Source organism: Phyllobates terribilis, unplaced genomic scaffold, assembly GCF_046119375.1.
Source record: "Phyllobates terribilis strain yellow unplaced genomic scaffold, ASM4611937v1 Scaffold_7__3_contigs__length_470593459, whole genome shotgun sequence".
NCBI lineage: Eukaryota > Metazoa > Chordata > Amphibia > Anura > Dendrobatidae > Phyllobates > Phyllobates terribilis.
In genome coordinates this window covers 66,718,989-66,741,549 of record NW_027362767.1, presented here as the reverse complement: position 1 = coordinate 66,741,549, position 22,561 = coordinate 66,718,989, and the positions used below count along the sequence as shown (strand labels likewise).

The 22,561-nt window shown below is 49.8% G+C and overlaps 1 pseudogene; it reads left to right on the top strand.

The window, feature by feature from the left end:
- Positions 1 to 254: 254 nt before the first annotated feature.
- Positions 255 to 4,944, top strand: LOC141155355 (PAX-interacting protein 1-like; annotated as a pseudogene).
- The last annotated feature ends 17,617 nt before the right edge of the window (positions 4,945 to 22,561 follow it).

Below are 22,561 nucleotides of genomic sequence, written 5' to 3'. Positions count from 1 at the left end.
ACAGGGCTCCTCATAGAGCTGTTATTAAATATTCCATCTGTGAGATAACTCTGCCTTATCTGTCCCAGTCTACACAGTAAATCTGATAAGCGAGCTACAGAAGCCGGGAATGTCAGCTCTATGTGTGCTACAATCGCTAGTCTGATAACTGCAATATCTCCAGATTTATTTTTTTTGTGATAGTCACATCACAATCAAATTGTAATAAAAACATGGTAGTCATTTTTCTGATGATGCATTATTCCCTTTCATTTATGGGTCTATCTTTGAACTTTCAGTTCCTGAAGATTACTGTGAGATGGGCTGTGTGTTTGCACTCGCTGATTATCTGGAGCAACTTGGAAACGGGTAGGTTTAGTGTGATTTGTGACCTCCTTCCTCAATGTCTTACATGGTTTCATTAGCATTTCTACTAGTTTGTGGTGGAGTTTGTGGAGGTAGTCTGCTATCTCCAGCCGTCCCATAGACAATGATTGCAATTCAAAGCTCCTCTCTCAGGATTATTAGCACTTGGATCCCACCGATTTGCAAATTATCTCCTACTTGGGGTTCATTTTAAATGGAAACTTGAGTAACCTGATGACTTAAATGTTTTGTGTGGTTGGGGGGACTCTATAAGCAATCTGATTCTGTCATTTATAGGCAATAAAGGAGAGGAGGCGATGCATCACCGCTCACTGGCTGAACACGGTCTTGAAGAAGAAAATGGTGCCGCCTCATCAAACTCTCCACTTTCCAGTGGCGTTTCCACCAGGAGGAAAGCCTTGTTCTTAACATGTAAGGAAGCCATACTCTGTAAGTAAATGCTACTCTAGACGTTATGCAATGTACTTTTGTTTCTCTCCTTCCTTTCTAAGAGCCATAACTTTTATTTATTCTTCCATCCACATAAAGCCATATGACAGCTTGTTTTTTTGCAAGACGCATTTTAGTTTTGAATGCCGCCCTTCATTTTATCATTCAGCATTCTGGAAAACGTGGAAGGAAATTCAAGTGTGGTGAAATTAAGAAAAAAACACAACATTTTTCCATTATTGTTTTTTTGGGGTTTTGTTTTTATGATGTTCATTGTGTGGTACTTTATTTATTAGTCCCTTTAGAGGACTTGAACATGTGATTGTCCGATCACTTTAACTATGTACAGCACTATCAAAGGCAGGTCTTCATAAAAGTACATTGGGAATGGGTTAAAAAAAGTAAGAATAATTGTCACATCATAACATTATTTTATATTTCTTTCCAGATCATTTCTGTCACCGGATTTGTCACTAGTGATAGAGACGACTTCAAGCTTATGGCCGCTGTGGCAGGTGCCAGGTACACAGGGTATCTCTGCCGCAGCATCGCGGTTCTCATCTGTAAAGAGTAAGTGAGATGATCCTCGTCGCCTACGGACTGTTTTTTACATCACCAGTTACATTCCATATAGTAGACGTTATGTGTCACCCTGGAGTTGCATCCTGGGATTTACATTGATGATTTGTTTTGTAATTTAGGCCCACTGGTATGAAATATGAGAAAGGCAAAGAATGGAGGATACCTGTGTCAACGCCCTGTGGCTCTGTGACATTCTTTTTGGAAATTTTGAGGGTTTAAGACAAATTCAAAATGGCCTATACACAATGTTTAACCTAAAGGACCCACTTGCTCCTTCATCATATCTTGTGTCAAATCTGCTCGGTAAGATGTCTTCTTATATTTCTGTTGTCTGATTTAAAACACACATCTGGGACCAACATGTATCTCCAGATCGTGGGTCCGCCTGGTGAGGTGTCTGACACAAATGGATGGAGAATGAATGGAGAGGTGGCACACGTGCGTGGCTCTGTCCTTTCACTTCTGTGAGAGTTATGGAAATGTAGCACCCTGAGGATTCGGCTGCTACAGGGGTATTGCACCTCAACCCAGAGGTGTGATATTCCACTCCCGGGTAAGGATGGAGTGTGGGACTGAGCTCAGAAAGCTGCATGCACTACACACATCCCATTTCCGAGGAACAGACCAACGGTACTCCCACTTAGAAATGTGCAGGTACGACCGAGTCTGTTCCTGGCTGGAGTGGGAGGGGGGGTGGTACATCCCAGTAGTGTAGGGGCAGATAGGGGGAGCAGCCTGGGTAAAGTTAGGAGCTCATTGGGTGCTGGTCACCTGAGCTCACACATAGAGGGAGTATTTAAGGTGGGCACCATCTAAGATCAGGGTCAGTCTGTGAGAAGTCTTTGCAGAGAGGAGAGGAAGAGAGCAGAGGAGCAGAGCAGCCCCAGAGCAAGAGGGAGAGAGGAGAGCCAGAAAGACCCAGAGGGGGAGACAGAAAGGAACTCTGAGAACCCAAGTACAACCCCAGGGTGAAGAGTTGGCAATAGGGTACCGGATCCCAAACTGGTGGGGGCTAAAGCATACCTCAGCCAGAGACCGGAGGCCGTGGGCAGGATCTGCCACGGCCACCCACCACATCCACCCTGAAGGCAAACCACGTGTAGGGTCAGGGAACCCAAGGCCAAGGGTCTCCCAAGAGAAGGCCCGAGGGAGCTGGACCTAGGTGGATCCCTGGTGGGGACGGCCAGAAGAAAGGACAAGAAGGAGGGCTCAGGGACACGCTCCGGACTTGCTTGGGGGTTGGCTGAATCCAGGACCTGGTGGACGCAGCACGGCTCGGGTGGTCACTCAAGGCCGGAGTGACCGGAATATCTGCAGTAAGTAAACACCCTGAACTGCACAACCCGACTCTGTCTTTACTTATCATCTACGCTGCACCACCACAACCCCCATCCTCTACACCTGACCCCCTGAGGCCATACCCCTCCCGTTGGGGGTTATACTATCTAAAGCTGCACCAACACCATCAGCCTCAGCGGACCCTGCTGCAGCGGCGGCCGTAGTGACCGCAATCCAACGGGTGGCGTAGTCGACATAACGAACTTTGTAACATCTGTAGGACTGCCACATACTCTGAGCTTGACACCCTGGGCACGGACCGGGTCACAGCCACTCGGAAGACTACAACCCCCATCTGATCCGGCTCCGGGTATTCCCCTAAAGAATATGGCCCAGGGGGTGCGTCAGAAACATACAAGCTTGGCGTACTTGGCTATTTCACTGACTCTTATACAACTGAATAGAGCGGTTCACCAATGTATGAGACCACCTGTTAATTTGTTTTCTACCTGATATGCGGGGGTCCTTTGTCTAGGATACAGACAATACTACATTCATGGCATATTCTGAGGATATATATCCTGAATGTATAAGCTAGTGATACCTCATTAACATTTGCTTGTAATGACTATTACACAATACGTGTTCATGGAAAGTATTACAGTATTGATGATCTATCCACAGGTCATCAATATGAGAGCAGTTGGGGTGCGACACTCTGCACCCATATCTATAAGCTGGTATTTGCTTAGGCGGCTGCCGGATGTAGGCACCTTTGACTGAGCTACAAAGCACATCTCCATGTAATATGTAGCGTCCGCTGCGAGGTGCTACAGTACAGAGCCTATTCTGTATATTAGCAGTACCTGGCAGTGACCGCTGCACATCTCCAGCTTCATTCAAAGTATTTACATCCAGCCGTCACTGTAACAAATAATAGCTGATCAATGGGACTGTCAGACTCCCACCGATCTCATATTAATGGCCTATCCTGTGGCCGGACAACCCCTTTAAGCATGTGTCTTGCGTCACAGCTGTCTGTAGAAATAGCTACTAGTCTTTGGTTGCTAATTGATAAGAATCCGTCCTCACATCTTTCGGCACCTTGAGTCCAATGATGAAATGTTCACAATGTTTTCTGTCTGTAGATGCGTGGAGGGTTCCTTAGAAAGTGTCTTCAGAAGTGCTAATGGTGGGTCTTATTCCATTGCCTTACTGCAACATTGGACATAACGATCGTTCTTCAGTCAGCTCTCTCGTTATACATTTATCCATTTTTTACAGAGTATACGAATTCCACTGAAACCTAAACAGAATGAGCCCGCAGTTCAGCCGAAGCCGCCCAGGTATAGTATTCGGCTAAGAATCCGTTCCTCCTTCTACCATTACAAAGATCTTCATTTTATAGCTTGTGACGATTGAGAAAATCCATTACTGAACAACAGGGAAAGATACAGCAGGGGTTTGGCAGGCTTATATTATTATTATTATTATATTTATTCAGTTATGTCTGTGTCTTAAGAACATTACTTGCCGAGTTGCTAATTGGTTCTTAGTCCAGTAGACATTTTGTTGCGCCGACTATGGAGGGTTGGAGGTGCACCCTTGCAGGACATATTGGATATTACCATTATCTTGTAGACTTTGTGATTACAGAAACTCCATACACAATGAATGAATGTAGTGGATGTATTGTAGGGATTCTCATCCTACACATATCTTCTATAAGCCGCCTCTTTCTTCCATTTTTCGGGTTCCTGACTGTCGTCCTGCGTTGGCACCACAGAGGATGATATCAGCTGCTAAGTGTTTTCTGATTAGAAACCCAGGCTTGAAGGATGAATTAATGTATTTCCTGCCCATATTTTCCTTCTTTCAGAAACTATATATTCTTGGTGGAGAGGTGGTAGACTCCGCACAGAAGGGCACCCACCTGATTGCCAGTAAAGTCACAAGAACTGTAAAGTTTCTGACTGCCATCTCTGTGGCCAAGTATATTGTGACCCCAGAATGGCTCAACCAAAGCTTCAAATGCCCAACATTTGTTGGTACGTATAAAAGGTTGGTGAGCAACGTGGTTAAGGCGCGGCAAGTCAAGACTTGTCATTTACCTTTACCCCCACAATTCCTCATTCTCCTGCTGTTTATAATGCTGACCTTCGCACAATACCATACACAATTGGGGGATCAAACAATTTTTTAGGGGACTTTAACTTTTAACATTTTCTTTTTTTATCCATAGCATACTTTCATGGCTCTTTGACAGTACGTTACAGCCTGGGCATGTAAGATGAGACCTCTATCAGAGCGCACCTCTGACGAGGCCACTGTAATTAGGCCCCGATTGTCACTTTCACCTCCTCAGCCCTTGTACAGGGTGGGCCATTTATATGGATACACCTAAATTAAATGGTTGGTGATAACTTCCTGTTTGTGGCACATCTCATATCTTGATGGTACGGTGTGGTATATGGGGTAAAAAGATAGTGGGGCCATTCTTCATCAATGGAAACCTCAGTGCCACTGGATATCTGAAATTGCTACATGATGAAGTGTTGCTCAATGGTCGGCGCTCATAGCAAGTGAGTATTTCTGCTGCATACAGGCGATCTGCTTGTCACCTGTATGCAGCAGGGCCGATCAGGCAAGACTACAGAAGCATGCAAAAAGTAAAAAAATAATAATAATAATAATGTTTTTAATAATATAAAAAAAATAAAAAATATATAAAAGTTTAAATCATCCCCTTTTCACCCCATTCAAAATAAAACAATTAAATAAAACACACATACACATATTTGGCATCACCGCGTTCAAAATCACCAGATCTATCAATATAAAAAAATAATTAACACGATCGGTAAACGGTGTAACGAGAAAAAAATGCTAAACTCCAGAATTACGTTTTTTTGGTCGCCGCAACATTGTAATAACATGCAATAATAGGCGATCAAAATATCATATCTGCCCAAAATGATATCTATAAAAACGTCATCTCGGCGAACAAAAAATAATCCCTCACTCGGCTTCAGAACCCAAAAAATGAAGACGCTACAGGTCTTGGAATATGGCGCCAGTTTTCACCACTTAAATAAAAAAGAACCTATACATGTTTAGTGTCTACGAACTCGTAATGACCTGGAGAATAATAATGGCAGATCAGATTTACCATTCAGTGAATGTGGTAAAAAAACAAAAACAAAACACAACTGTGGAATTGCACTTTTTTTTGCAATTTCACTGCACTTGGAATTTCTTTCCCGTTCCCGTTTTCCAGTACACGATATGGTAAAACCAGTGATGTCATTCAAAAGTACAACTCGTCCCGCAAAAAATAAGCCCTCACACGGCCATATTAACCAAAAAAATAAAAAAGTTATGGCTCTGGGAACAAGGGGAGCAAAAAACGAAAAAGCAAAAATGGTAACTGCTCCGGTCATTAAGGGGTTAATTGCCACTGTGTAATAATACTTGCCCCCTGCAATGTCTTCTGTAGCCGCACTTCGACTTATAATGGCAAAGTATAAAATATTCCTTTCTGTATTCAGTGTTTCCTTAACCAGCAGACATATAAATTCACATGAAGTTTGTGACACCCGGAGGCCGCGGTCACGCTGGAGCACAGGGCTCCTCAGCCGTTATGGGTAATGCTGAATGGTACTGAATGTCGGGCAGGATTCCTTGGTGAATATACAGCTGTGTACAGGGAAATAAAAGGTGGACATCTTTTCTTGTGATGTGTATTCTGTTAGCATGAATGATTATGTCAGTATCATAGTGCGGTATTATGAGCCCTCCACATGTCCAATCATTTCTTCTTTTCTTTTGTGGGTTTTTATTTAAAATAATGAAGGTACTTTAAGTATTTTTTTTGGAGGAAAAAGGGCTAAATGTTTATTAAATGTTATTAAGAAAATCAAACATTTTTGTTCTCCAAAGTTTAAAATAAGTTTAGTTGGTTGTATGTTGTCAGTGGTCTGAGATTATTCTTTTCTTTCCTTTTGTGAAGATGCGCTTTCGTTTTATTTTTATTTTTTTTATTAGAATAAATATTTTTTTTAAAACTAAATGGACACAAGTAGGTGTTAGAAAATGATCAACCCCTTAATGACCGCCAATACGCATTAAAACTGCAATTGTTAAGGGAACTTATTCCGGATTGCCGTTTTAGAATGGCGGCCAGGAATAAGTGAATAGCGCCCCGCCATGGGCGCAATTCCTGCGGTTGACAGCTGATGCTCTGCAACATCTGCCCAATCAGTTTTGGAAATGATCGGGGCCGATTAACCCCTTTAATACAACTGTCAATCTAAGTGGTTAAAAGGGGGTTAAAAGACCTCCTTTGTCAGGATCGCCCCCCCCCCCCCCCCGAGTTCGTAATGGCGGGTGCCTATCATTGCCATGTTACCCTGAGGTCATATGATGACCCCAGGGTACGGTGGCCTGTTAGCTCTCACTGACTCAGAGTCAGGTCTCAGGCACTGCAATACACGAGTTCAGCAATGCATGAGAATAGAGATCATAGTAAAAAATATTCAGGGGCATGGTCTGGCCATGAAGGGGTGAGGTTGTGTTTCTCTGGAGGTCCTTGGCCGGCTGTGTTATTTACCTCTCCTTAAAAACAAAACCGAAGCATTTTAAACTTTGCCACAACCCTGACCCACGGGGACTCAAAATCAGAGGAATGGATAGAGTCCACTGTGGGATCAGAGGTGGGGACAGTAAGAAAGCACGGGCTCAGCCGGAGCCGAAATGGCTTGTTGATTTGGGAACAATGTCCCCATGTGGGCTGAATGAGAAGCTTAGTTTCTCGCCTTTCCTGTGATCTCTGCGTTATAAGTTCTGTGGCCTTTTTAATTTTTCCTTTTTCTTCCTTTCTTGATTATAGGAAAGAATTTGTATATACAGCTCCAATTGTTCTACTGAATACCAGACCTACTTACCTTGGAAGAGAGATGCGTGTCAGCCGGACGCCATGGTCGGAGTGATGATGTTATATTTCCGTGACTGAGAGTGTCATCCATCAACCTGAAATATACGAAGATGTTACAATATTTTGGGACTTTTCTGACTTTAATTGGGTCTAGGTGTACAGTGCTCTAAGTGTCTATCGCTTACTGATTCCGCACACTGGGACCAAGACTTGTGGTTTGATTAGTACGAGTATTCAATGATGGTAAATTTCTGACTATGGGAGGATAGTTCACCATCAGACTTGATCTTTTGGTATACCGTCTATATTGCCTTGGGTTTGCTGTACGGGGATAGTAATGGTGTTAGTGGATAATTGCATTTTCAATACCCTTGGACCTTGGTAGTTGTTATTTGTTCTTGGAACACCCTGATAAATTGCCTCGCACGATATGAAGATATTCTCTATATGTACATATATAGTTTTCACAATATATTGTATGATTGGTGGGTACGGATGGACTTACCTTGAGTGTGTTAGGTTATGTGACATGTTCTGTGCATATGGGTTGACCTGCATATATGTGAATATTTGGATATGGACCTGACAAGATGGCAGCGTACATGGGACTCCGTTAAGATGGCGCCGGCATGCACATGCGCGCCAAACCTGTCAATCCCTGCATTGGTGAAGGCCTCCGTCACTTCCGGTATGCACCGATAACGTCTAATGGGGATTTCCCCTGATCCATACCAGAAAGGAGTGCCGGAACCATATGCACCTGGGACACAGGGACGGCACGAACATGCGCTGCGTTTATTGGCGCACATACCTTTGTAACGGGTACAAATAGGATGGGACTTTACTCTTCAAACACTCCCCTTGAGAAAACCTGGAGAGTGTGAAACGCGCATCGGGGTGTTCTTTGGTGGTGGTCCAGATTAGCACAAGCTCACATGGGTAAGCTGCTTACATTACGATAGTCTGCCTTATGCAGGCGGTTGCTCATGGTTGGCTGCGGGTGAAGCAGTATAGTGTCATCATTATACCCGCTCCCCTTTGGTGATTTGGGGAGGATAATCTTTGCAACATGGTATACTGCTTTCCATATAGGTGATTTGTACAGGCACTTTGAGGGGATACATATATTTTTGAGCTGTGATTGATAAGTGGACATTATTCGCTCACTCCACTATGACCACATAATTTGGAGGAAGGGGGTTATTGCTGACCCTTCTGTTTTTTACGGTGGGCAACTGTTACATTATCTCTACAACATATATGTATATGACAGCTGGACCTTGCCCTGGACCATTTCACCTACTGTTTCTTGAATTTTCTCTTTCCTCACCTCCATGTGGTTGTCTTTTGATGCCGCATATTGTTATGTATTTTAAATATATTTAATAAAGAGTTTTGTTTTTATATATGATTTGCAAGTGGTTTTTGGATCTTAGTATGCAAGTATAGGTGGATAGAGTTGAGTACCCACTGCATAATGTTGCTTTACATTACTGATGGGGAGATAGGATTATAGAAAGTCTCCGGCCAATAGGAATTTTCAATGCTATTTAAATATTTGTTTGAAAATAAGTTTACTTTAGTTGTATTTTTTCAGTGGTCTGAGATTATTCTTTTCTTTTCTTTTGTGAAAATGCGCTTTTGTTTTATTTTTATTTTTTATTATAATACTTTTTTTTTAAAATTAAATGGACACAAGTAGGTGTTAGAAAATAATTAACCCCTTAATGACCGCCAATACGCATTAAAACTGCAATTGTTAAGGGAACTTATTCCGGATCGCCGTTTTAGAATGGCGGCCTGGAATAAGTGAATAGCGCCCCGCCATGGGCGCAATTCCTACGGTTGACAGCTGATGCTCTGCAACATCTGCCCAATCGGTTTTGGAAATGATCGGGGCCAATTAACCCCTTTAATACAACTGTCAATCTAAGTGGTTAACAGGGGGTTAAAAGACCTCTTTTGTCAGGATCGCTCCCCCCGCGTTTGTAATGGCGGGTGCCTATCATTGCCATGTTACCCTGAGGTCATATGATGACCCCAGGCAGGGGCGTACATAGGAATCATGGGGCTCCATAGCAGAAGCTCTAATTGCCCCCCCCCCCCCAAAAGAAAATGTAAATAATAGTCGGGGTCACCAAAGATCAGATCTCACAACTTTCCATCCTTTACATAGTAATTTTCCTCCTGCTGAAGTCCTAGATCTCTCTTTCATTGCCCCATAAAGTGTGATGCCAAAAAAAGGGCCCCCCAAACACAGTATGATACCCCCATGGTGAATTCCTCCACATACGCAGTATAATGACCCTACTATACCCCACCTCAACTCCCAGGGTAAAGTATGCTGACCTCAACACAGTATAATCCTCCAACTGTGAGCCCCTAGAGCTAGAGAGGATGGTACATAATAAGGGAGGGTGTTATACATAATAAAAGAGGAAACTATATAACTAAGGACGGCGCTATACATAATAAGTGAGTACACTATATACTAAGGGACTGTGCTATACATAATAAGGCTACATTCCTGCATCTGTGTGCAGTGTCGGTGTGCTGCCGTTTTACCGACGCATTGAGCATGTCCTATTCTAATCCTCAAAATCGGATCAGAACAGGACATTCTCTGACCCTCTTAGATCTCATTCTCAGATCCGTGATTTTCATGGATGTGTGAATGGATCTGTAAAACTCTACGAGTCCGTGGACCACCTTATAAAAAAATCTGGCAGCACACGGACATTTCACACAAATGTGAGAATGCAGCCTAAGGGATTTTACAGATAACATTATCACTCCAAGTCACACAGTGCAGATACAGAATAATATTTACATCCAGGCACTTACTGCTGACGTCTCATCTGATCAGAGTCAGTTTCTGCTGCTTCTTCTCCATCTGGTCAGACCTTCATGTCGACATCTCCCAGCCACGACTCGTCTTGTCACGATGATCTCCAGCCTAGAAAATAGCAAGGTCACATATTGTATGCATACATGTGTCTCCCCCTCTCTGCGTCCTCGAATACAGATATGTACCCCCCCATTAATATACTATTAGCCACTTAGTAATCAAAATATAAAGTGATAAGCAGCACTGTGCCCCCCTTTAACTATAATCTCCACCAGCCAATAATATAAATTATTCAGTCTCTGTGACTCTCCCCAATTAACTGTAAGGCTATGTGCACACGGAAAACATACAAGGCTTCACAGTACAAGCAAAGTGAAACCCCCCATAATTGCTCTCTCCCAGCACCCCCATCATTGCTCTCTCCCAGCACCCCCATCATTGCTCTCTCCCAGCACCCCCATCATTGCTCTCTCTCAGCACCCCCATCATTGCTCTCTCCCAGCACCCCCGTCATTGCTCTGTCCCAGCACCCCAGTCATTGCTCTGTCCCAGCACCCCCGTCATAGCTCTCTCCCAGCACCCCCATCATTGCTCTCTCTCAACACCCCATCATTGCTCTGTCCCAGCACCTCCATCATTGCTCTCTCCCAGCCCCCATCATTGCTCTGTCCCTGCAACCCCAACATTGCTCTGTCCCAGCACCTCCATCATTGCTCTCTCCCAGCACCCCCATCATTGCTCTCCCCAGCCCCATCATTGCTCTTACCAGCCCCATCATTCCTCTCCACAGCCCCATTGCTCTTCCCAGACCCATCAACCTCATCATTCCTCTCCCCAGCCCCATCATTGCTCTCCCCAGCACCATCATTTCTCTCCCCAGCCCCATCCGTCCCATTATTGCTCTTCCCAGCCCCATCAGCCCCATTATTGCTCTCCCCAGCCCCATCAGCCCCACTATTGCTCGCCCCGGCCCCATCCGCCCCATCATTCCTCTTCCCAGCCCTATCAACCCCATCATTCCTCTCCCCGGCCCCATCAGCCCCATTATTGCTCTCCCCAGCCCCATCATTGCTCTCCCAAGCCCCATCAGCCCAATTATTGCTCTCCCCAGCCCCACCATCCAATTATTCCTCTCCCCAGCCCCCATCAGCCCCATTATTGCTCTTCCGGCCCTATCAGACCCATCATTCCTCTCCCTGGCCCCATCAGCCCCATTATTGCTCTCCCCAGCCCCATCATTTCTCTCCCCAGCCCCATCAGCCCCATTATCCCTCTCCCCAGCCCTATCATCCCATCATTCCTCTCCCTGGCCCCATCAGCCCCATTATTGCTCTTCCCATCCCCATCATTCCTCTCCCCAGCCCCATCAGCCCCATTATTGCTCTCCCCAGCCCCACCATCCCACCATTGCTCTCCCCCCACCTCCCCTCCCCAGCGTTTCAGTAAAAAAGAAAAAAAAAAAAAACTTACCTCAGCATCCTCCTGGTTGCCGGCAGCTTTCTTCCTGACCCAGGCGCGCGCTGCATGAGGACGTCATCAAGCTATGCGTCCCTGGGTCAGGGAGGAAACAGAGGACGAACACTCCAGCTCCGCTGCTATTCTCCTCCTGACAGCAGCAGAGCTCCAGGGATCGCTCACTGACCGCCACGTGCAGAGAGCAGCTGCACCTTGCGGGCCCCTTGGTGCAGCTGCATGTTAGGGACCCGGCGCAGCTGCACCAGCGGCGGTATGTCTACCCCTGGACTGCTATGGGGCCCCCCAGGGCTCACGGGCCCCATAGAAGTCGCGTGGTCTGCCGCCATTGGCGGTACACCACTGACCCTAGGGTACAGTAGCCTGTTAGAACTCACTGACTCAGAGTCAGATCTCAGGCACTGCAATACACGAGTTCTGCAATGCATGAGAATAGAGATCAAAGTAAAAAATATTCGAGGGCATGGTCTGGCCATGAAGGAGTGAGGTCATGTTTGTCTGGAGCTCCTTGGCCGGCTGTGCTATTTATCTGTCCTGCTGGGGCTGTAGTCTGGTGACGCCAGGGAAAAAGAAAGGATCTTTGGTCTCCTCGCCTTTGACAATGAGAACTCTCAGAAACATGCAGCGATTCCTTTCTTCAGCAGCTCCGTCCACGTCCCGCTCGGATGCAGAGATGACACCGGCGGGTCACTATGAGTTAGAGATGGCATCCTCGGCTCCTGCTCTGTTCGCAACTTAGGAAGAGAGAGAAAGAAACACAATCTTAATCCGCAATACATCTCCTGGTATGGGGGTATTCTCATGGAGGATACTACAGCACACTCCAAGGGGGCAGCTGCCCAGCTCCTTCCCCTCCCCCACGATCACAAAGTATGCAACTGAACTTTCAGGTTGTGAGTAGTGATGAGCGAGCACTAAAATGCTCGGGTGCTCGAAGCTCGGGCCGAGCACATCATGATACTCGGGTAATCGACCCAAGCAACGATCTCAATGTAATGTAATGCCACAACCAGCATGGCTGCGGCATTACAGTGAGTGGCAGGCAATCCCTGCATGTTGATTGGCGCTCTAAATAACGCCAAACATGCAGGGAGGAGACCCGAGCTCCCGCCTGAGCATCGCGCAACTACTCTGCGAGCTCCGAGCATCTCGAGTACTGAGATGCTCGGGCGAGTACCGAGCACTGGCGAGCATGCTCGCTCATCACTAGTTGTGAGAGATTTAATGATGGCTCTCCCCACAAATAAATACCTGGACTCAATTATGTCAAGAATTGAACTATCCCAGCAGCAAGCGCTTAATGTTATACACGGGAACTGGGGTCTTCTGATAATAGAATCTTTGCATCTGAACTGGCAAACAAGTTCCTAGCAAAGAGATTTTCTACCTTGGAGAAGAATATGAGAGATCCAGTACTCAATTAAAAGACTTTGCATTCCTCCTGGATGATCAGTAAAATAGAGGCAGGCGGAACAATGTGAGACTGAAAGGTATCCCTGAAAGCTGGCCTCAAGAGCTTGTGCCCTCCCCCACTCGGCGGAGTGTTTCGCTCATGACTATCATGCGGGCCTTTAGGCTCCCTCCACATCGTTTACCTCTCTTCCACCCAGGGCTGGTCTGGCCATCTGGCATTTCTGACAAATGCCAAAAGGGCCAGACCCTGTAGAGGGCCGCTCGATCACCTCCACTCTCTTTCCAGCAGCATGCACGCCAGGCGGCATTAACTTGACTTGCACACATGATTGTGCTGCACAGCTGAAATCAGCAGGACCAGGTGGCGGCGTGCTGTGCTGTTCTGTGCCACCCCCTTGTTCTGCTGATTTCAGTTTTGCAGCGCGATTGTGGGCACAAGGCAAACTAATGCTGCCTGGTGTGCATGGTGCTGAAGAGAGAGTGGAGGTGACGATAGATCAAGCCTCTATATCAGGCCCGCTGGGATGTCCAGGAGACCCCGCTCCCTCCTTCCACAAATACATTTGAATAGTGTGGCATGGGGACTGGGACAGAGGGCCGCTAGTCAGCCCGCCCCGATGTGCAGCAGCGTGTTGAGGTCAGCACGCTGCTGACATTATCACACTGTTGCTAGTGCCGCAGAGACACGTCGGGCACCGACGGAGCCGAAGATTAAATGTTTTATCAATGTGGATGAGTGAGGGAGGGGGTTATGGCACATAATGGGGGAACAATTGTGAAAGGGGGCACAGTTTTGTGAGAGGCAGTGGGTGGGATACTTTATTCTGAAGGCCAGTTTGTGTGTGAGGGGGGATATTTTGGAGAGGAGCAGCATAGAGGAGGATATTTTGCAGAGAGGCAGCGCAAGGGGATATTATCAAGAAGGGCAGTATGGGGAGATATTTTGGAGAAGGGCAGTGTGTGTGTGGCTGTGACACCCCAGGGGTCTGGTTGCCACAGTGATAGAGATATTACGTCTGAGAGCAGGTGGGAGGTCTCTTGGTCAGGAATCCTATGCATGCCACACCTCCTGCCCAGTCCTGGGAGGGGAAGAACTTCCCCTATATAAACCTGGGGCTGAGGCAGGGTTAGAGAGTTCAGAGGGAGAGTTCAGCCAGGAGGGCTGACGGAGCTGTGGCTCCGGCTGGGCCCAGCTCCTGGGCCATGCCAGAAGTAGAGACAGAGAAGAGAAGCAGCTATGGGAAGAAACAACAGGAGCTCTGTGGGAGCAGTGTTACAAGGAGTCAGGGGCTGGCAGCTGCAGAGCTCGCCCTGACTGAGAAGCTATCACCGGACCCAGAGTCCGAGGCTGTGGGGACTAACTCCTACCCAGCAGCAGAATCCGTCAGGCAGGGGATTTCAGGTCCTCTGGCCAAGAAACCCGAAGGCACGGTCACACGCATGGGACCAGCACCGCCGTCGTGGAGCGGAAGCTACTAGAAGGCCCCGAGTCACCGGCCATACGGGTGAGCACCACACGGTACACTCAGGGATGTGGGCTACTTATACCCGCCTCTAGCAAGGTAGCCAGAAGAGTACAGTCAGTTTGGGAGGCCTACAACTCCGCCTGGCCAGGGGAGATCCCATCTGCTCAAGGACTAACCAGGCCCCGATCGCTAGCCAGTACTCCGGGAGGGTCTATCTTTATCACCAGTAAAGACCCTGAATTACACCGCATCGTCTCTGAGTGATTCCTGCTACCCAATCATCCACGTCGGCTGCACTGAGGCCATACCCCTCCCGTTGGGGGTGATACTATCACGCTGCACAATCCTACCACCGGCCTCAGCGGTCTGCCCTGCAGCGGCAGCTCCTTCGCTGCATTCAACGGGTGGCGTAGTCGTCCAACATCTACCGCTAATACAGCGCCACTTAGTCTGACTCCCTGGGCACGGACCGGGTCACCGCCACGAGACTACAACCTTCAACAGATCCGGCTCCGGGTAAGCTCCCGCGTGCGCAACGCTGCGCGACACAGGCCCAGGGGTGCGTCAACTTTTGGCGTAGTCGGCAGGATCTCGTGCCCGCAACCACCGGGTACTGCGTGCCTGAAAAAGACTGTTCAAACTTACCAGTGGTGAAGATTCCCGCCATCCGGCGCCATCTTCAGCCTTCTTCCCGCCATCGGTGAAGATTCCCGCCATCCGGCGCCATTTTCAGCCTTCTTCCCGCCTTCCGTGGAGTTTTCCCGCCATTGGACGCCATCTTGAGGACGCCGCGCGGGAAGAAGAGGGGCGTGGACTCCGAAAGCGCGCGAGAAACTGAAGCCCCGCCTCACGTCCGGACGTTGCGTAAGGTCCTGGAAGGAGCCCAGCAGACGCCGACGTCACAGGAGCGCGACGGAAGGTCCTCAACCCTGACGATCCACTGCGGAGCCGCGGCCTACGGAAGAGGATCATCGCAAGGTAGGCCACGGTCCACTAGGGGGGAGAAGGATGTCGGATACGGAGGAGAGCTTCACCGCTTCAACCCCCGCCAGCGCCACCGCTGTTGCGGTCATGCCTTTCACCATGCCCTATATCCCGGGGGCAGCCTGGCTACCCCAGTACTCAGGGGAGTCACATACCCTGCATGACTTTAGAGAAAAGCTGGATAGCCTCTTCCAGGTGTACCCCCTCACAGAAGAGCAAAAAGTGAGCATCCTGGTGGCCCAATTAACCGGGGCAGCCCAAAGGGTGGTAAAGTCCTGGCCACCTGGGAGGAGGACTGTCGCAGAGATACTAACCCAGCTAACCGAGGAGGAGCTGCAGTACTACCAATACGAGGAAAGCCAAGAGGACCCGGACGGGTCTGAGGACTACCCTCAGGAGGGAGCACAAAGAGGACATAGCTACTGAAGGGAAGTAGCGTGAATAAAGAGCTGTAAATAGTTACCCGTAAGGGTACAAGGACTGCTGCTAATTAAAATATGGTCCCCGTTGGGATTAATGAATTGTTCCCCATGTGCCCCTATCTTAAACCAGGCTGAGGACTGTGAGCAGCCATTCCTTATCCCCACTGGCCGAGGACTGAGAGCGGCCATATCTTGTGTATAATTATGTGTTTCTAGTTATTTATAGGAGTCCTTGGTGGATTTACCGGGAATCCTTTGTACATGGTTGGAGCGTAACCCAGGAATGGACTAAAAGACTGTTAAGGACTCGGGGCAGGACAGACCCCTACCTGGTTACGTCTCCCTGTTTTGGTGAAATGGACACCTTGCTTTCTTCAAAGACTGCACCCGGTTACGGACACGCCGTAACCATCTTTATGTGTTTTTCTTATTGTATTCTTATTGTTTATACCTTGTTATGTTTTTCTAAAAATATGTTTAGTCCCGGAGTACTAAATTTCACTAGGGGGGAATGTTACACCCCAGGGGTCTGGTTGCCACAGTGATAGAGATATTACGTCTGAGAGCAGGTGGGAGGTCTCTTGGTCAGGAATCCTATGCATGCCACACCTCCTGCCCAGTCCTGGGAGGGGAAGAACTTCCCCTATATAAACCTGGGGCTGAGGCAGGGTTAGAGAGTTCAGAGGGAGAGTTCAGCCAGGAGGGCTGACAGGGAGCTGTGGCTCCGGCTGGGCCCAGCTCCTGGGCCATGCCAGAAGTAGAGACAGAGAAGAGAAGCAGCTATGGGAAGAAACAACAGGAGCTCTGTGGGAGCAGTGTTACAAGGAGTCAGGGGCTGGCAGCTGCAGAGCTCGCCCTGACTGAGAAGCTATCACCGGACCCGGAGTCCGAGGCTGTGGGGACTAACTCCTACCCAGCAGCAGAATCCGTCAGGCACGGGATTTCAGGTCCTCTGGCCAAGAAACCCGAAGGCACGGTCACACGCATGGGACCAGCACCGCCGTCGTGGAGCGGAAGCTACTAGAAGGCCCCGAGTCACCGGCCATACGGGTGAGCACCACACGGTACACTCAGGGACGTGGGCTACTTATACCCGCCTCTAGCAAGGTAGCCAGAAGAGTACAGTCAGTTTGGAAGGCCTACAACTCAGCCTGGCCAGGGGAGATCCCATCTGCTCAAGGACTGACCAGGCCCCGATCGCTAGCCAGTACTCCGGGAGGGTCTATCTTTATCACCAGTAAAGACCCTGAATTACACCGCATCGTCTCTGAGTGATTCCTGCTACCCCATCATCCACGTCGGCTGCCCTGAGGCCATACCCCTCCCGTTGGGGGTGATACTATCACGCTGCACAATCCTACCACCGGCCTCAGCGGTCTGCCCTGCAGCGGCAGCTCCTTCGCTGCATTCAACGGGTGGCATAGTCGTCCAACATCTACCGCTAATACAGCGCCACTTAGTCTGACTCCCTGGGCACGGACCGGGTCACCGCCACGAGACTACAACCCTCAACAGATCCGGCTCCGGGTAAGCTCCCGCGTGCGCAACGCTGCGCGACACAGGCCCAGGGGTGCGTCATGGACATTTTGGGAAGGACGCATAACAATTATTTATTCAGGGGTGCAGCATGGGAGTCATTTCTTGGGCAGTATAATGATAGTCTTATTTTTAAGAGCTTCATGTCGGGAAGTGCTCCTGAAGACTGAGAAAAGGGAAGTCTGCAGAGATGAGCTCTGAGCATGAAAATGTGGTGCCCCTGAGGGTTCAGTCGCAACAGAGATACTGCACCTCACCCAGAGGTGTGGTGTCTCCCTTCTCTCAGGTAAGCTGGGAGTGCTGCACAGAACCCCAACCACCTACATCCAACACTACACCGCTCCAGGCCAGCAGGAGGGGCAAGACGCAATGTAGTTTTCTGCTGAGCCCTGGCCCTGGCTGGAGTAGGGGGGAACCCAAAGGTAGGGGGAACCAGTAGTGAGTGTGGGTGGAGGAAGTTGAAAGAGGGAACACACATACAGCAAGTGTAGTGCCGGCGTCCCTGCCCTCTGCTAGGCAGGGACGCTGCTCCCCTCACCGCTATGCCCCGTGCCCGGCGTCCCTCTCCCGCTCTGCTGTCAGCGCGCGCTCCTTCCCGGCGTCCTCCTCCCGCTCTGCTCTCAGCGCGCGCTCCTTCCCGGCCCCTGTGCTTAGGGCGCGCGCGTGCGCGCTCCCCTCCTCTTAAAGGGGCCGCGCGCGTCGTCCTAAGGAGTCCCCGGCCAATGGCCGGAGGACTTCATCATATATAAGGCACCTCCTCCAAAATGGAGGTGCCCGAGCAATGTTGTTTGCACCTGTGTCTCACCTGTGCTTCAGCCCTCAGGTCCCGTTGCCAGTTACCTGCCAGTTACCTGTCAGATTCCTGCCTGATTACTTGCTACCTGTCTGCTAGTCTGAGGTCCGACGGTCTGCCTTACTACTCCTGTCAGTCTGTCTAAGGACCAGCCTGCCCGCTCACCTGGGAGCGCACATCAGCTACCTGCCTGCCTGCCTGAGGTCCGACGGTCTGCCTACCAACTCCTGTCAGTCTGTCTATGGACCAGCTTGCCCGCTCACCTGGGAGCGCACATCTGCTATCTGCCTGCTAGCCTACCTGGAGGCTCCGCCGTCACGTGCTGTGACCACCTGCCTGTCCAGTGACTCCTGCCCGCTCACCTGGGAGCGCTCATCTGCTACCTGTCTGTTTGCCTACCCGGAGGCTCTGCCGTCACGTGCTGTGACCACCCGCCTGTCCAGAGACTTCTGCCCGCTCACCTGGGAGCGCTCATCTGTCGCCTGTCCGCTGGTCTTCCTGGAGGCTCCGCCGTCACATGCTGTGACCACCCGTTCATCCAGAGACTCTCGCCTGCTCACCTGGGAGCTCTCGTCTATCTTCAGCCGCCACAGGTCGTACCAACCCTATACCTAGAGACTGCCCCGGTCACTTGCCGTGACCTCCAGCCCGTTCACTCAGAGACTGTCCCGTTCACTCAGAGACTGTCCCGTTCACTCAGAGACTGTCCCGTTCACTTAGAGACTGTCCAGGTCACCTCCTGTGACTGCCTGCCTGGTCGCCACCCGCTCCCTTACAAGGACCGCCCCCTTGTATTGTAGCCCAGAGGTTCCGCCTCCCAGACCCGTTACAGTTTGCTCGGGCCATGGAACCCGGTGGCACCCAAGCTCCCTCGCTCTCGGACCTGTGTCATGAACTGTCCCGTCAAAGGTCCCAACAGGAGTCCATCCTGGGTCACCTGCGGAATGTCAATACTCGCCTGGACACTCTGACTGCTCCACCGACAACCTCCGCCAGTGCCATGTCTCGCAATCCGGCAGCCCGGCTGCCCACTAATACCATGGTATCCTACCCCGGACCCCGGCTTTCTGCACCTCCTCGCTTCGGAGGCGACTCTGTCCAGGCTCGGGGCTTCATAAATCAGTGCACCCTGCACTTTGAACTATTGTCCCACCAGTTTAACTCCGACCGAGCCAAAATTGCATTCATCATGTCCCATCTCACCGGGGAGGCTCTGGCCTGGCTAAATCCTCTATGGGAGAGAGGAGACCCCCTGGTGTCCAACTTGCCTGCTTTTCTCACGGCTTTCCGGAAAGTCTTCGACGAACCCGGACGGAAGACCTCATCCGCATCATCATTGCTACGCCTCCGTCAGGAAAGCCTCACCGTGGGCCAATATGCCATACGGTTCCGTACCCTTGCCTCGGAGCTGGCCTGGGATAACGACGCTCTGGTTTCCGTCTTCTGGGAGGGTCTGTCCGGCCGTATTAAAGATGAACTTGCCGGTCGGGACATTCCTACCACTCTCGATGACTTAATAACTCTTGCCACCCGGATTGACCTACGGTTCCAGGAGCGTGTCAGAGAGGTCACCCGTGAGAGGAGGTTACTACGTCTAGCTCCTACTTTTCAGAAACCCGTCACTCCTTCTGTCTCTAACCAGGTACACCCTCCTGAGCCTATGCAGGTCGACCAGACCAAGATGGTCAAGACCCGTCAGGACTTACGCCGTGCCGAGGGGACCTGCTTCTACTGTGGCAGTAAGGAGCACCGGATCCGTGCCTGCCCGGAGAGGTCGGGAAACGCCTGTGTCTAGGTTCGCTCAGAGAGGTCCACCTAGACAAGAATAAATCCTCTCCATCCCTGCTGTTGTCAGTTTCAATCGTCTACGGGGAGAACCGTTATTTCGAACTAGCCCAACTGGACTCTGGAGCAGCCGGGAATCTTATTTCACAGTCCCTGGTAGAGAAATACCGCATCCCCACCAAACCTCTGGCTGTACCCTTGTCTGTGGCTGCCGTGGATGGGGGGCTCTTACCACGCCCCATCCAACTCATCACCGAATCCATTACTCTGCAGGTGGGAATGCTGCATTCTGAAAGTATCTCCTTTCATGTTCTGCCTGGACTCTCTCACGCCCTCTTGCTAGGTCTGCCTTGGCTCCAGAAACATGCACCCGTGCTTGACTGGCAAACCGGAGAAGTCCTTCGCTGGGGACAAGACTGTCATAAGACCTGCCTGGTTCCCGTCCATCCCGTCCGTCCCTCTCCTACCCCAGCTAATCTACCTGGACTTCCGATTCCTTATTGGTCTTATGCTGATGTCTTTAATAAAAAGGAGGCAGAGACATTACCCCCTCATAGACCATACGACTGTCCCATCGACCTGTTACCCGGTACTACTCCTCCCCGTGGGCGTATTTATCCTTTATCCGCTGCTGAGACCCGGTCGATGTCCGAATATATTAAGGAGAATCTGGCCAGGGGATTCATCCGGAAATCTACCTCCCCGGCGGGAGCAGGCTTCTTTTTCGTCAAAAAGAAGGACGGCTCTCTCCGTCCCTGTATAGACTATAGAGGCCTAAACCAGATCACGGTGAAGAATAAGTACCCCCTTCCGCTCATTCCAGAATTATTTGATCGTCTGAGGGGGGCTAGAATCTTCACCAAACTAGACCTCCGTGGGGCGTACAACCTGGTTCGTATCCGTCAGGGGGATGAATGGAAGACGGCATTCAACACCCGGGACGGCCACTATGAATACCTGGTAATGCCCTTTGGTCTCTGTAACGCTCCTGCCGTCTTTCAAGAGTTGGTCAATGACATCTTCCGGGACCTTCTCTACTCCTGCGTAGTGGTGTACCTGGACGACATCTTGGTCTTCTCTCCGGATCTCCAGACTCACCGGAGGGACGTTCGTCAGGTCCTGCTCAGGCTCAGGCAGAATCACCTCTTCGCTAAATACGAGAAGTGCCTCTTTGAGCAGACCTCGCTTCCGTTTTTGGGCTACATTATTTCTCAGACCGGCCTACGAATGGATCCAGAGAAACTGTCTGCCATCGAGAAATGGCCCCGACCGGAGGGGTTGAAAGCCATTCAGCGGTTCCTGGGCTTCGCCAACTACTACCGCCTCTTCATACCACACTTCTCTTCCCGGACTGCCCCAATTTCCGCGCTCACCTGTAAGGGTACTAATCCCAAACAGTGGCCGCCCGAAGCAGAAGAAGCCTTTCTTTCCTTAAAACAGGCCTTCTCTTCCACCCCGGTGCTGCATCGCCCGGACGGCAACAAGCAGTTCTTCCTGGAAGTGGACGCCTCCTCCTCTGGAGCTGGAGCGGTACTTACTCAAAAATCTTCTTCCGGGAGGATGGTAACTTGCGGCTTCTTCTCTAAACTCTTCTCCTCCTCAGAGCGCAATTATTCCATAGGAGATCGAGAGTTATTGGCCATCAAACTGGCATTGGAGGAGTGGCGTTACCTGCTTGAGGGGGCTCTTCACCCGGTAATAATTTACACTGACCACAAGAACTTGGCTTACCTCCAGCATGCCCAGAGACTTAACCCGCGCCAAGCCCGGTGGTCCTTGTTTTTTGCTCGTTTTGATTTTGTCCTTCATTTTCGCCCGGCTGACAAAAACGTCAAGGCGGACGCCTTGTCTCGATCCTTTCTGGTATCTGATCTCGAGGAAGATCCGAAACACATCATCTATCCCGCCAGAGTAATGCAGGTGGCTCCCGTGAGTCTAAATCGTCTCCCTCCCGGAAAGACGTTCGTATCAGTACCTGATCGGGAGAAGATCCTTCACTGGGGTCACTCGTCTAAACTGGCTGGCCACGCTGGTCAGAAGAAGACCCTCCAGCTTATTTCCCGTCACTACTGGTGGCCTACCCTGCACAAGGATGTAATAGACTTTGTTTCTGCCTGTGTGTCCTGCGCCCGCAACAAGGTTCCGAGACATCTGCCAGCCGGTCGCCTCCTTCCGCTCCCAGTACCTGCTGCCCCCTGGCAGCATATTGCAATGGACTTCATAACTGACCTCCCACTCTCTGCCGGTTGTACG